Source organism: Engystomops pustulosus, chromosome 10, assembly GCF_040894005.1.
Source record: "Engystomops pustulosus chromosome 10, aEngPut4.maternal, whole genome shotgun sequence".
In the NCBI taxonomy this organism is placed as follows: domain Eukaryota; kingdom Metazoa; phylum Chordata; class Amphibia; order Anura; family Leptodactylidae; genus Engystomops; species Engystomops pustulosus.
Window position 1 is genome coordinate 96,735,081 of NC_092420.1, and position 15,362 is coordinate 96,750,442.

Consider the following 15,362-nt stretch of genomic DNA (forward strand, 5'->3'; position numbering starts at 1 on the left):
AAGGGACATCACCTGTGGACTCTGCCCCTTTGGCTTGTTCCTGCTCTGTTTGGGGAGATGGGTTTTTAAAATAAAACATATGAATGAGCCCGCCTTCATCTGACCCCACCCCTGCGGAGAGAGGTGAGCTGAGCCAATCACAGCTGAGGGTGCACAGAACTGAACCCTTCCGCCCCAGCATTTCCCAAATCCTCATCAATAAGACATTGATGGATCATCCTGTGTACAAAGTAGCAGAACCCCTTTGATACATAGTGAACCCCGCGCATGCGCATCATTTTTTATATTATAAGATTGATATATTGCTATGTATATCACCCGCAGTACCACTTTTCACCACTTCATTCCCATAGACAGTAATAAAACAGCTCCCCCCCCCCCCCCCCAAACTCTTATGATAAAACCAAAATGACACAAAACAATGGGGCAAAAAAATCACTAAATAGATCACTTCGAGATAAGAAAATCCTTTATTAGTCCCACAGTCGGGACATTCACAGACAGAGAGGACAGGACAATAATATTAGAGATAAATGAACAAAAAGAAAAAGAATGATAAAAAACACGAAAAAGAAGACTAGCAAAATCCTTAAAGGAAACCTACCACCACGGATATACCGATTAAGGTAGATCCGGTGGCAGGTTCCTATAATGTAGAGTAGTATTGCCCTTTTTAGGGCTAATTCTTTTGTGACCCATAACTTTTATAAATTTTAATTCCCCCAATATTCAAATTTTCTAAAGAGGCTACTGGGGTGTGGTGTAGCCGGAGCTGAGGCTTCACCATGCGGCTACTCCACGGCCCAGTAGCCTCTTGCGTCCAACTATCCTGACATCTTGAACTGCAGAACCGGCTTCAGAGCCGAGACTGCGGAGCCGGTGGGCTGCGTTCTGCGCATGCGTAGAACCCAGCTTGTCAGACGAGTGCGCGCAGCTCCTCAAGATATCAAGATAGGTGGAATGCAAGAGGCTACTGGGGCGTGGAGTAGCTGAACCGTGTAGCCTCAGCTCCGCCTACTCCACACCCCAGTAGCCTCTTTAGAAAATTTGAATGTTGGGTGGATTAAAATTTCTAAAAGTTGTAAGTCACAAAAGAATTAGCCCTAAAACAGCAATACTATACGCTCTGCATCCTATAGATGTCCTATATACTATACGCTCTGTATCCTATAGATGTCCTATATACTATACGCTCTGTATCCTATAGATGTCCTATATACTATACGCTCTGTATCCTATAGATGTCCTATATACTATACGCTCTGTATCCTATAGATGTCCTATATACTATACACTCTGCATCCTATAGATGTCCTATATACTATACGCTCTGTATCCTATAGATGTCCTATATACTATACGCTCTGCATCCTATAGATGTCCTATATACTATACGCTCTGCATCCTATAGATGTCCTATATACTATACGCTCTGTATCCTATAGATGTCCTATATACTATACGCTCTGTGTCCTATAGATGTCCTGTATACTATACGCTCTGTATCCTTTAGATGTCCTATATACTATCGCTCTGCATCCTATAGATGTCCTATATACTATACGCTCTGCATCCTATAGATGTCCTATATACTATACGCTCTGCATCCTATAGATGTCCTATATACTATACGCTCTGCATCCTATAGATGTCCTATATACTATACGCTCTGCATCCTATAGATGTCCTATATACTATACGCTCTGTATCCTATAGATGTCCTATATACTATACGCTCTGTATCCTTTAGATGTCCTATATACTATACGCTCTGCATCCTATAGATGTCCTATATACTATACGCTCTGCATCCTATAGATGTCCTATATACTATACGCTCTGTATCCTTTAGATGTCTTATATACTATACGCTCTGTATCCTATAGCTGTCCTATATACTATACGCTCTGCATCCTATAGATGTCCTATATACTATACGCTCTGCATCCTATAGATGTCCTATATACTATACGCTCTGTATCCTATAGATGTCCTATATACTATACGCTCTGTATCCTATAGATTTCCTATATACTATACGCTCTGTATCCTATAGATTTCCTATATACTATATGCTCTGCAATCTATAGATGTCCTATATACTATACGCTCTGTATTCTATAGATGTCCTATATACTATATGCTCTGCATCCTATAGATGTCCTATATACTATATGCTCTGCAATCTATATATGTCCTATATACTGTACGCTTTGTATCCTATAGATGTCCTATATACTATATGCTCTGCATCCTATAGATGTCCTATATACTATACGCTCTGTGTCCTATAGATGTCCTATATATTATATCCTCTGCATCCTATAGATGTCCTATATACTATATGCTCTGCAATCTATAGATGTCCTATATACTATACGCTCTGTATCCTATAAATGTCCTATATACTATACGCTCTGTATCCTATAGATGTCCTATATACTATACGCTGTGCATCCTATAGATGTCCTATATACTATACGCTCTGCGTCCTATAGATGTTCTATATACTATACGCTCTGCATCCTATAGATGTCCTGTATACTATACGCTCTGTATCCTATAGATGTCCTATATACTATACGCTCTGCATCCTATAGATGTCCTATATACTATACGCTCTGCATCCTATAGATGTCCTATATACTATACGCTCTGTATCCGATAAATGTCCTATATACTATACGCTCTGTATCCTATAGATGTCCTATATACTACAAGCTCTGCATCCTATAGATGTCCTATATACTATACGCTCTGCATCCTATTGATGTTCAATATACTATACGCTGTGCATCCTATAGATGTCCTATATACTATACGCTCTGTATCCTATAGATGTACTATATACTATACGCTCTGTATCCTATAGATGTCCTATATACTATACGCTCTGTATCCTATAAATGTCCTATATACTATACGCTCTGTATCCTATAGATGTCCAATATACTATATGCTCTGCATCCTATAGATGTCCTATATACTATACGCTCTGTATCCTAAAGATGTCCTATATACTATACGCTCTGTATCCTAAAGATGTCCTATATACTATATGCTCTGTATCCTAAAGATGTCCTATATACTATACGCTCTGTATCCTATAGATGTCCTATATAATATATACGCTCTGCATTGTATAGATGTCCTATATACTATACGCTCTGTATCCTAAAGATGTCCTATATACTATACGCTCTGCATTCTATAAATGTCCTATATACTATACGCTCTGCGTCCTATAGCTGTCCTATATACTATACGCTCTGTGTCCTATAGATGTCCTATATACTATAAGCTGTGCATCCTATAGATGTCCTATATACTAAACGCTGTGCAACCTATAGATGTCCTATATACTATACGCTCTGCATCCTATAGATGTCCTATATACTATACGCTCTGCATTCTATAAATGTCCTATATACTATACGCTCTGCGTCCTATAGCTGTCCTATATACTATACGCTCTGTGTCCTATAGATGTCCTATATACTATACGCTCTGCATCCTATAGATGTCCTATATACTATACGCTCTGTATCCTATAGATGCCCTATATACTACACACTCTGCATTGTATAGATGTCCTATATACTATATGCTCTGCATTGTATAGATGTCCTATATAATATATACGCTCTGCATCCTACAGATGTTCTATATACTATACGCTCTGCATCCTATAGATGTCCTATATACTATACGCTCTGTATCCTATAGATGTCCTATATACTATACGCTCTGCATCCTATAGATGTCCTGTATACTATACGCTCTGTATCCTATAGATGTCCTGTATACTATACGCTCTGTATCCTAAAGATGTCCTATATACTATACGCTGTGCATCCTATAGATGTCCTATATACTATACGTTCTGCGTCCTATAGCTGTCCTATATACTATACGCTCTGCATCCTATAGATGTCCTATATACTATACGCTCTGTATCCTAAAGATGTCCTATGTACTATACGCTCTGCATCCTATAGATGTCCTATATACTATACGCTCTGTATCCTATAGATGTCCTATATACTATACGCTGTGCATCCTATAGATGTCCTGTATACTATACGCTCTGCGTTCTATAGCTGTCCTATATACTATACGCTCTGTGTCCTATAGATGTCCTATATACTATACGCTCTGTATCCTATAGATGTCCTATATACTATACGCTCTGTATCCTATAGATGTCCTATATACTATACGCTCTGTATCCTATAGATGTCCTATATACTATACGCTCTGTATCCTATAGATGTCCTATATACTATACGCTCTGTATCCTATAGATGTCCTGTATACTATACGCTCTGCGTCCTATAGCTGTCCTATATATTATACGCTCTGTGTCCTATAGATGTCCTATATACTATACGCTCTGCGTCCTATAGATGTCCTGTATACTATACGCTCTGCATCCTATAGATGTCCTGTATACTATACGCTCTGCGTCCTATAGATGTCCTATATACTATACGCTCTGCATCCTATAGATGTCCTATATACTATATGCTCTGCGTCCTATAGATGTCCTATATACTATACGCTCTGCATCCTATAGCTGTCCTATATACTATACGCTCTGTGTCCTATAGATGTCCTATATACTATACGCTCTGCATCCTATAGATGTCCTATATACTATATGCTCTGCGTCCTATAGATGTCCTATATACTATACGCTCTGCGTCCTATAGCTGTCCTATATACTATACGCTCTGCGTCCTATAGATGTCCTATATACTATATGCTCTGTATCCTAAAGATGTCCTATATACTATATGCTCTGCATCCTATAGATGTCCTATATACTATATGCTCTGCATCCTATAGATGTCCTATATACTATACGCTGTGCATCCTATAGATGTCCTATATACTATACGCTCTGCATCCTATAGATGTCCTATATACTATATGCTCTGTATTCTATAGATGCCCCACATACTATACGCTCTGTATCCTATAGATGTCATATATACTATATGCTCTGCATTGTATAGATGTCCTGTATACTATACGCTCTGCATCCTATAGATGTCCTGTATACTATATGCTCTGCGTCCTATAGATGTCCTATATATTATATGCTCTGCGTCCTATAGATGTCCTATATACTATATGCTCTGCGTTCTATAGATGTCCTATATACTATACGCTCTGTATCCTATAGATGTCCTTTATACTATACACTGTGCATCCTATAGATGTCCTATATACTGTACTCTCTGTATCCTATAGATGTCCTATATACTATACGCTCTGCATCCTATAGATGTCCTATATACTATACGCTCTGCATCCTATAGATGTCCTATATACTATACGCTCTGCATCCTATAGATGTCCTATATACTATACGCTCTGTATCCTATAGATGTCCTGTATACTATACGCTCTGTATCCTATAGATGTCCTATATACTATACGCTCTGCATCCTATAGATGTCCTATATACTATACGCTCTGCATTCTATAAATGTCCTATATACTATACGCTCTGCGTCCTATAGCTGTCCTATATACTATACGCTCTGTGTCCTATAGATGTCCTATATACTATACGCTCTGCATCCTATAGATGTCCTATATACTATACGCTCTGTATCCTATAGATGTCCTATATACTATACGCTCTGTATCCTATAGATGTCCTATATACTATACGCTGTGCATCCTATAGATGTCCTATATACTATACACTCTGTATCCTATAGATGTCCTATATACTGTACGCTCTGTATCCTATAGATGTCCTATATACTATACGCTCTGCATCCTATAGATGTCCTATATACTATATGCTCTACATCCTATAGATGTCCTATATACTATACGCTCTGTATCCTATAGATGTCCTATATACTATACGCTCTGTATCCTATAGATGTCCTGTATACTATACGCTCTGTATCCTAAAGATGTCCTATATACTATACGCTGTGCATCCTATAGATGTCCTATATACTATCCGTTCTGCGTCCTATAGCTGTCCTATATACTATACGCTCTGCGTCCTATAGATGTCCTATATACTATACGCTCTGTATCCTAAAGATGTCCTATGTACTATACGCTCTGCATCCTATAGATGTCCTATATACTATACGCTCTGTATCCTATAGATGTCCTATATACTATACGCTGTGCATCCTATAGATGTCCTGTATACTATATGCTCTGCGTCCTATAGCTGTCCTATATACTATACGCTCTGTGTCCTATAGATGTCCTATATACTATACGCTCTGTATCCTATAGATGTCCTATATACTATACGCTCTGTATCCTATAGATGTCCTATATACTATACGCTCTGTATCCTATAGATGTCCTATATACTATACGCTCTGTATCCTATAGATGTCCTATATACTATACGCTCTGTATCCTATAGATGTCCTATATACTATACGCTCTGTATCCTATAGATGTCCTGTATACTATACGCTCTGCGTCCTATAGCTGTCCTATATATTATACGCTCTGTGTCCTATAGATGTCCTATATACTATACTCTCTGCGTCCTATAGATGTCCTGTATACTATACGCTCTGCATCCTATAGATGTCCTGTATACTATACGCTCTGCGTCCTATAGATGTCCTATATACTATACGCTCTGCATCCTATAGATGTCCTATATACTATATGCTCTGCGTCCTATAGATGTCCTATATACTATACGCTCTGCATCCTATAGCTGTCCTATATACTATACGCTCTGTGTCCTATAGATGTCCTATATACTATACGCTCTGCATCCTATAGATGTCCTATATACTATATGCTCTGCGTCCTATAGATGTCCTATGTACTATACGCTCTGCATCCTATAGCTGTCCTATGTACTATACACTCTGTGTCCTATAGATGTCCTATATACTATACGCTCTGCATCCTATAGATGTCCTATATACTATATGCTCTGCGTCCTATAGATGTCCTATATACTATACGCTCTGCGTCCTATAGATGTCCTATATACTATATGCTCTGTATCCTAAAGATGTCCTATATACTATATGCTCTGCGTCCTATAGATGTCCTATATACTATATGCTCTGCATCCTATAGATGTCCTATATACTATACGCTGTGCATCCTATAGATGTCCTATATACTATACGCTCTGCATCCTATATATGTCCTATATACTATACGCTCTGTATTCTATAGATGCCCCACATACTATACGCTCTGTATCCTATAGATGTCATATATACTATATGCTCTGCATCCTATAGATGTCCTGTATACTATACGCTCTGCATCCTATAGATGTCCTATATACTATATGCTCTGCATCCTATAGATGTCCTATATACTGTACGCTCTGCATCCTATAGATGTCCTATATACTATATGCTCTGCGTCCTATAGATGTCCTATATATTATATGCTCTGCGTCCTATAGATGTCCTATATACTATATGCTCTGCGTTCTATAGATGTCCTATATACTATACGCTCTGTATCCTATAGATGTCCTTTATACTATACACTGTGCATCCTATAGATGTCCTATATACTGTACTCTCTGTATCCTATAGATGTCCTATATACTATACGCTCTGTATCCTATAGATGTCCTATATACTATACGCTCTGCATCCTATAGATGTCCTATATACTATACGCTCTGCATCCTATAGATGTCCTGTATACTATACGCTCTGTATCCTATAGATGTCCTGTATACTATACGCTCTGCATCCTATAGATGTCCTATATACTATACGCTCTGCATTCTATAAATGTCCTATATACTATACGCTCTGCATCCTATAGCTGTCCTATATACTATACGCTCTGTGTCCTATAGATGTCCTATATACTATACGCTCTGCATCCTATAGATGTCCTATATACTGTACGCTCTGTATCCTATAGATGTCCTATATACTATACGCTCTGCATCCTATAGATGTCCTATATACTATATGCTCTACATCCTATAGATGTCCTATATACTATACGCTCTGTGTCCTATAGATGTCCTATATACTATACGCTCTGCATCCTATAGATGTCCTATATACTATACGCTCTGTATCCTATAGATGTCCTATATACTATACGCTCTGTATCCTATAGATGTCCTATATACTATACGCTCTGCATCCTATAGATGTCCTGTATACTATACGCTGTGCATCCTATAGATGTCCTATATACTATACACTCTGTATCCTATAGATGTCCTATATACTATACGCTCTGTATCCTATAGATGTCCTATATACTATACGCTCTGCATCCTATAGATGTCCTGTATACTATACGCTGTGCATCCTATAGATGTCCTATATACTATACGCTCTGTATCCTATAGATGTCCTATATACTGTACGCTCTGTATCCTATAGATGTCCTATATACTATACGCTCTGCATCCTATAGATGTCCTATATACTATACGCTCTACATCCTATAGATGTCCTATATACTATACGCTCTGTATCCTATAGATGTCCTATATACTATACGCTCTGTATCCTATAGATGTCCTATATACTATACGCTCTGTGTCCTATAGATGTCCTATATACTATACGCTCTGTGTCCTATAGATGTCCTATATACTATACGCTCTGTATCCTATAGATGTCCTATACCCGTCTATGTCTCCCTGAATAACCTATTAACCTTCCAGATTTACAACTTCAAGCTAATTAAAAAAACATTGTGAACCTGAGGGTCAGAGAGAATTACAGCCCCCCATAGACAACAAAGGGGTTAAACTAACAGGAAAGCCTAAAAATAGTGCAGGGGGGGGCGGTGGAGCACCTGGGTACCGGCCCCGTCCTGAACTCAGCAGAACTTCCCGGCCCATCATCTGACGGTGTAAGAATCCGTCCCCCGGGGCCCCTATACAGCCACATAAAATACAATCCGCCTCCGGACACGGGCGCAATCTCCCTTTCTCTTTTACGATGGGCAAAATAACACGGAATTATTGGCTACTAACACATCGCCCCGGGCCAGCGCGGACCCTCAAAGGTTCCCTGTCACTGGAAAATGGCTGGAAAGTTAATACGACCCTGATGGGAAGTTATTAATATGCAAAGTGAGAAGACAGCGAAAACTTCAGTGCAAGCGATAAATTATCTATCTATCTATCTCATATCTATCTATCTATCTATCTCCTATCTATCTATCTATCTCCTATCTATCTATCTCCTATCTATCTATCTCCTATCTATCTATCTATCTATCTATCTCCTATATATCTATCTATCTATCTATCTATCTCCTATCTATCTCCTATCTATCTATCTATCTATCTATCTATCTATCTATCTCCTATCTATCTATCTCCTATCTATCTATCTATCTATCTCCTATCTATCTCCTATCTATCTATCTATCTATCTCCTATCTATCTATCTATCTATCTCCTATCTATCTATCTATCTCCTATCTATCTATCTATCTATCTATCTCCTATCTATCTATCTATCTATCTATCTATCTATCTATCTCCTATCTATCTATCTCCTATCTATCTATCTATCTCCTATCTATCTATCTATCTATCTCCTATCTATCTATCTATCTCCTATCTATCGATCTATCTCCTATCTATCTCATATCTATCTATCTATCTACAAAAAGAAAGTCCAAGCAGCACAAACCTTCAGAGAAAAAGAAAATTGGGTGCAGGCAACCCAGGACCGGGCCTCAGGTCCTCCAGTAATAGTATAAAGAAAGCGGGCAGCACTCCGTTGTAGATAAAAGTAAAAAAGTGTCTTTATTCCATAGTGAGCAACTGTGACAGCGACGTTTCGGCTCTGCAAGAGCCTTTCTCAAGCCATTCAAACAGTGAAATGGTGGCCATATTTAAATACAACAGGTGATCACATGACAAATTGGGATACTCCCACCATTTTTGTATAACTGTGATATAATGCTTATTACATAGTCAAATTACATATCGTGAACATTAAACATAGTGCACAATGTAAAATACATGTATATGTATGTGATAGACGTTAAAATTGTGTTATATATAACAAACAGCTTTATTAGTGACACAGATTAGTCCAGCCATTGGTCTTGTCTGTGTAAAGGTGCTCAAGTGCTTCTGTGTTGACAGCAATGCTTCCCAGCTGTTTCCACGTGTCGACCTTCCCTGATCAGCAACAATGTTCTCCGATACATATAAAAAAATTTTTTTGAAAAAAGAAAAAAAATTTTTTTTAAAAAAAGGAAGAAAAAAAATTTTTTTTGAAAAAAGGAAGAAAAAAGGAAGAAAAATGCTCCATGGAACGCAAGCTGAGCGCCAAAATGTGCGCATAAAAAATATGTCGCACGGTGGGACACACACTATGCGCCTGGTTCTGCGCATGTGTATTATGCCCCAGCAAGAGCGTCTGGTGCTATGGAAACCAAAAAATGAAAAATTATCAGATACAACATAGATAATTCTGGAATGCAATATTCATGCAATTTACATAAAGGAAAAGTCCACGATGTGTCAGCCATAAATCAGGACCAATTGGCTGTGATAACAACCATGTTGGATGCACGTTGATATTGATTCACCAACGATTGTATAACTCGCAAATATAAGGGACGACCTTGCTGAATATACCCCTAATAATAAACGGGGCAGACGGCATCATCAATCCCCTAAGTTTTTGACTGTACTTGTATAAAAGACAGTGTGGTCCCTGGCTAGACACACCAACCGTAACCTATGAAAGAACAACAATATACAAAATATAGGGAAATGGATGGAAATACGTTTACCATAGCACTTGACAATTGCATGAACGGCGCATCGATTTGCGCTCTTGAAGCACCAAATGACAAAAGAATATTTTAGGAGTTGTGTAGGGAGGCTTCCACGAGGAGACATCTGGGATAGGCTCATATTCTAAAAGAAGAAAAAAAAGACATATAATGTCAAAATTGTTATATCACAGAAAGTTACTCATTGCTACTCTGATGATGGACTATAGAAAAGGAACTACAGCTGGATCAACAGGATCATAGGGACCAAAGTTTAAAATCCACATTGAGACCCTGTGGTCTCAGTGTGTCAAGGGTATAGATCCAATGTAACTCACGCTTTTTTAGAATAGCTACTCTATCACCACCACGTCTAGGAAGTGGCACGTGATCGATGAGACGGAAACTGAGATGTTTCTCTAGATGTCCAGCTTCTGAAAAGTGTTTCGGTACCGGGAGATCTTTGCGGTTGGATCGTATCGTGTATCTGTGTTGGTTGAGGCGCGTCTTAAATTCAAGTGTCGTTTCTCCCACATATAATAGCCCACATGGGCAACTTAAAATATAGATCACAAAAGAGCTATCACATGTCAGGTAATGTTTAATGTCATAACGTTTGCCTTTATGTTCGAAAAAGGAACCTTTAGTCATATATTTGCAATTGATACACTTGCAACATGGAAAACAACCCTTCTTAAGTTTGCCCAGTATGCCTGGTTGTATGCTGCTTCTGCGTGGACCAATGTCTGCTCTAACTATTCTATCCTTGACCTTTTGAGCATTCCTGTAGGACATTAATGGTGGAACTTGGAATTCAGGCGCAATTTTATTGCAACCTGTTAGTTTAGACCAATGTTTATTGATTATTCTAGCGATGTTATGGCTCTGGGTATTATAGGTGGTAACAAAAGGTATTCTATCTTGTCGTTTTTGTGTGCTATTTGTAGAAAGTAGCTCCCCCCTATTCTTGGTGTTTGCTTTATGTAGGTTCATCTCAATGATGTGCTTAGGGTAACCTCGTTTCCTGAATTTGTCAGTCATTGTCTGTAAGTTTGTCTGAAGTTTTTGTGGTTCACTGGTAATTCTTATTACTCTTAACAATTGACTATAGGGCAACGAGTTGATAGTTTTGCGGGGATGGCTACTCTCGTAGCGGACCAGAGTATTCCTGTCCGTTGGCTTCGTGAATATATCAGTCTCGAGTGTGTTGTTACTGATGGATACTGTGACATCCAAGAACTGTAGTTGCGTTTCAGAGGAAACTACCGTGAATTTAATTGACTCATCAATGGTGTTCACAAAATCATGAAACAATTCTAGTTGTTGTTTAGTGCCTGTCCACAGGAGGAAGACGTCGTCTATGTACCTCCACCACCTTAGGCAAAACCGAAAAAGTGGGGAGGCATAGACGACATCTTCCTCCAGTACCCTCATTACAATGTTTGCATAGGTTGGTGCCATGTTGGCACCCATGGCAACCCCCATGCGTTGTACAAAGAAATCATCTCCAAAGAGAAAATAATTGTTCGTAAGGACAAATTCCAACAATCTGAGAACAAAATCTTGCGCGTTAGGGGTAAACATCTTAGTCTTCAATAATTTGTCAACTGCATTCAAACCTCTCTGATGATCAATAGAAGTATATAGAGATACCACATCAAAGGAAACAAGTAGGATGTTATCAAAAGAAGTAATATCAACACTATTCAGCTTATTGATAAAATCAGTGGTGTCTCGTATGAATGAAGCGCCTGAGGTTGATAGGTCATTGAGTGCCCTGTCCAAAAAAGTTGCAACATTAGAGAAAATAGAATTGGTGCCGGAGACAATTGGTCTACCCGGTGGATGTAGTAGATCTTTATGAATTTTTGGTAATGTATATAACACCGGTGTGACAGGGTTTTCAATAAGCAGAAATCTATGCATATCATCATCAATAATCTGATGTGCTAATGCTTCATCTAAAATGGATCTGAGTTTCCTTATGAGAGAGAATTTGGGATCACATGAAATTTTTTGGTATACTTTGGAGTCAGCCAGTTGTCGGTTGATCTCCGCTACATACGAGCTGGTATCCATGACGACGACAGCACCGCCCTTATCAGCCGATTTGACGGTGATGTCGCCGTCACGGGCCAGCTCACACATAGCAGAGACCTCACCACTGGTTAAATTTGGGTGACTCAGTGGCATGTCTTTAGTGGTGTCACGTAGTGTTGCTATATCCATTTGAACAGCAGAAGCAAAAGCCTCAATATGTGGCATTTCAATGTCAGGAATGAATGTACTTTTGTTACGTAATTGGAACTGTCTGAGATTAAGTTCAGACGACCTCTGTCCTGGTGTGAAAGTTTGTGTGTGAAAAAAGTGTTTCAATTTAATACTACGAATAAATTTCTGGATATCAACCTCAATTTGGAACCAATCTGGGTGTGAAGTTATGCAGTATGACAATCCCTTAGATAATACACTCATTTGGTCAACAGTTAGAATTTTGGAAGAAATATTTACCACCAGTTCATTTAAGTCCTTTTGCGTAGTGCCATTTTGGGTGCTGGTTGACTCGACCTCGGTGGGATGGAATTTCTTGGACCTGTGGTGTTTACGTCCTCCCCGTCTTGTTCGGGTACGTCCTGGGTATGTGCGGTCTTGGGGGTCCCTAAAAAAGGGGTAGATTGATCCTTGCGTTGTTTGTTCTGTGAACCTGAAGTGGATCTGGTATGGGCGGTTTTTCCTCTATATTTGATGTTATCCCTTTGTTTGGGAGGGAGGTGTTCAGATTGCCAATTGTAAATATGTTCACTTTTGTAATCCTCAATGTCACGTATCCATTTATTACGCTTGGTAAGTTCTTGTTCAGATTTGCCAGTTTTCACATGCGTCTGAACCGTAGCCAAAAAATCGTTATACTCATCTGTGGTCAAAATCGACTTCAATTGTGTGTCCATCTCAGGAAGATTAGTTTCCAATGCAGTGATCTCCCTTTTTAGAAATTCAATATTCAGTAAAATTAAATCCATGGCATATTTATTGGAAATTTGAGCAAATTTCATGCAAAATTCTTTATCTTGCGCAAAAAGTGTGGGCGAGACTCGAGACCGCATGCCTCTCGGTATCATGTGATGTTTATAATACTCACTTAATGTGATGAGATGCAACTGTAAGCTGGTGAGTCTTTTAGATTCATTTTCAAATTTACGTTTGAGTTCAGCCGTTCCAGGCGTAGTGAGGAAAGTGGAATCACCTGTTAGGCCATGTAGGATCCTTTCGCCGTCCGCATCAGTGTAGGCAAAACTCTGGAACCCATTGCTGTGGGTAGACTGTTCCATTGTGATGAAACCGAAGAAAACAAAGAAAAAAGTTCTAGGGTGCACGCTTTTAGCAGCCAAAAAATACAAAAAGAAAGTCCAAGCAGCACAAACCTTCAGAGAAAAAGAAAATTGGGTGCAGGCAACCCAGGACCGGGCCTCAGGTCCTCCAGTAATAGTATAAAGAAAGCGGGCAGCACTCCGTTGTAGATAAAAGTAAAAAAGTGTCTTTATTCCATAGTGAGCAACTGTGACAGCGACGTTTCGGCTCTGCAAGAGCCTTTCTCAAGCCATTCAAACAGTGAAATGGTGGCCATATTTAAATACAACAGGTGATCACATGACAAATTGGGATACTCCCACCATTTTTGTATAACTGTGATATAATGCATATTACATAGTCAAATTACATATCGTGAACATTAAACATAGTGCACAATGTAAAATACATGTATATGTATGTGATAGACATTAAAATTGTGTTATATATAACAAACAGCTTTATTAGTGACACAGATTAGTCCAGCCATTGGTCTTGTCTGTGTAAAGGTGCTCAAGTGCTTCTGTGTTGACAGCAATGCTTCCCAGTTGTTTCCACGTGTCGACCTTCCCTGATCAGCAACAATGTACTCCGATACATGTAAAAAAATTTTCTTTGAAAAAATTTTTTTGAAAAAAAATTTTTTTTGAAAAAAGGAAAAAAAGGAAGAAAAATGCTACATGGAACGCAAGCTGAGCGCCAAAATGTGCGCATAAAAAATATGTCGCACGGTGGGACACACACTATGCGCCTGGTTCTGCGCATGTGTATTATGCCCCAGCAAGAGCGTATGGTGCTATGGAAACCAAAAATGAAAATTTATCAGATAAAACATAGATGATTCTGAAATGCAATATTCATGCAATTTACATAAAGGAAAAGTCCACGATGTGTCAGCCATAAATCAGGACCAATTGGCTGTGATAACAACCATGTTGGATGCACGTTGATATTGATTCACCAACGATTGTATAACTCGCAAATATAAGGGACGACCTTGCTGAATATACCCCTAATAATAAACGGGGCAGACGGCATCATCAATCCCCTAAGTTTTTGACTGTACTTGTATAAAAGACAGTGTGGTCCCTGGCTAGACACACCAACCGTAACCTATGAAAGAACAACAATATACAAAATATAAGGGAATGGATGGAAATACGTTTACCATAGCACTTGACAATTGCATGAACGGCGCATCAATTTGCGCTCTTGAAGCACCAAATGACAAAAGAATATTTTGGGAGTTGTGTAGGGAGGCT

The 15,362-nt window shown here is 38.8% G+C and overlaps 1 long non-coding RNA gene across 1 annotated transcript; it reads right to left on the minus strand.

Moving 5' to 3' along the window:
- Window positions 1-13,297: 13,297 nt before the first annotated feature.
- On the minus strand, window positions 13,298-14,399 carry LOC140104151 (uncharacterized). Its single transcript, XR_011850252.1, has 2 exons — window positions 13,892-14,399; window positions 13,298-13,734 (listed from the first exon to the last, which is right to left on the minus strand). It is a non-coding gene; the product is annotated as an uncharacterized lncRNA (long non-coding RNA).
- Window positions 14,400-15,362: the final 963 nt, after the last annotated feature.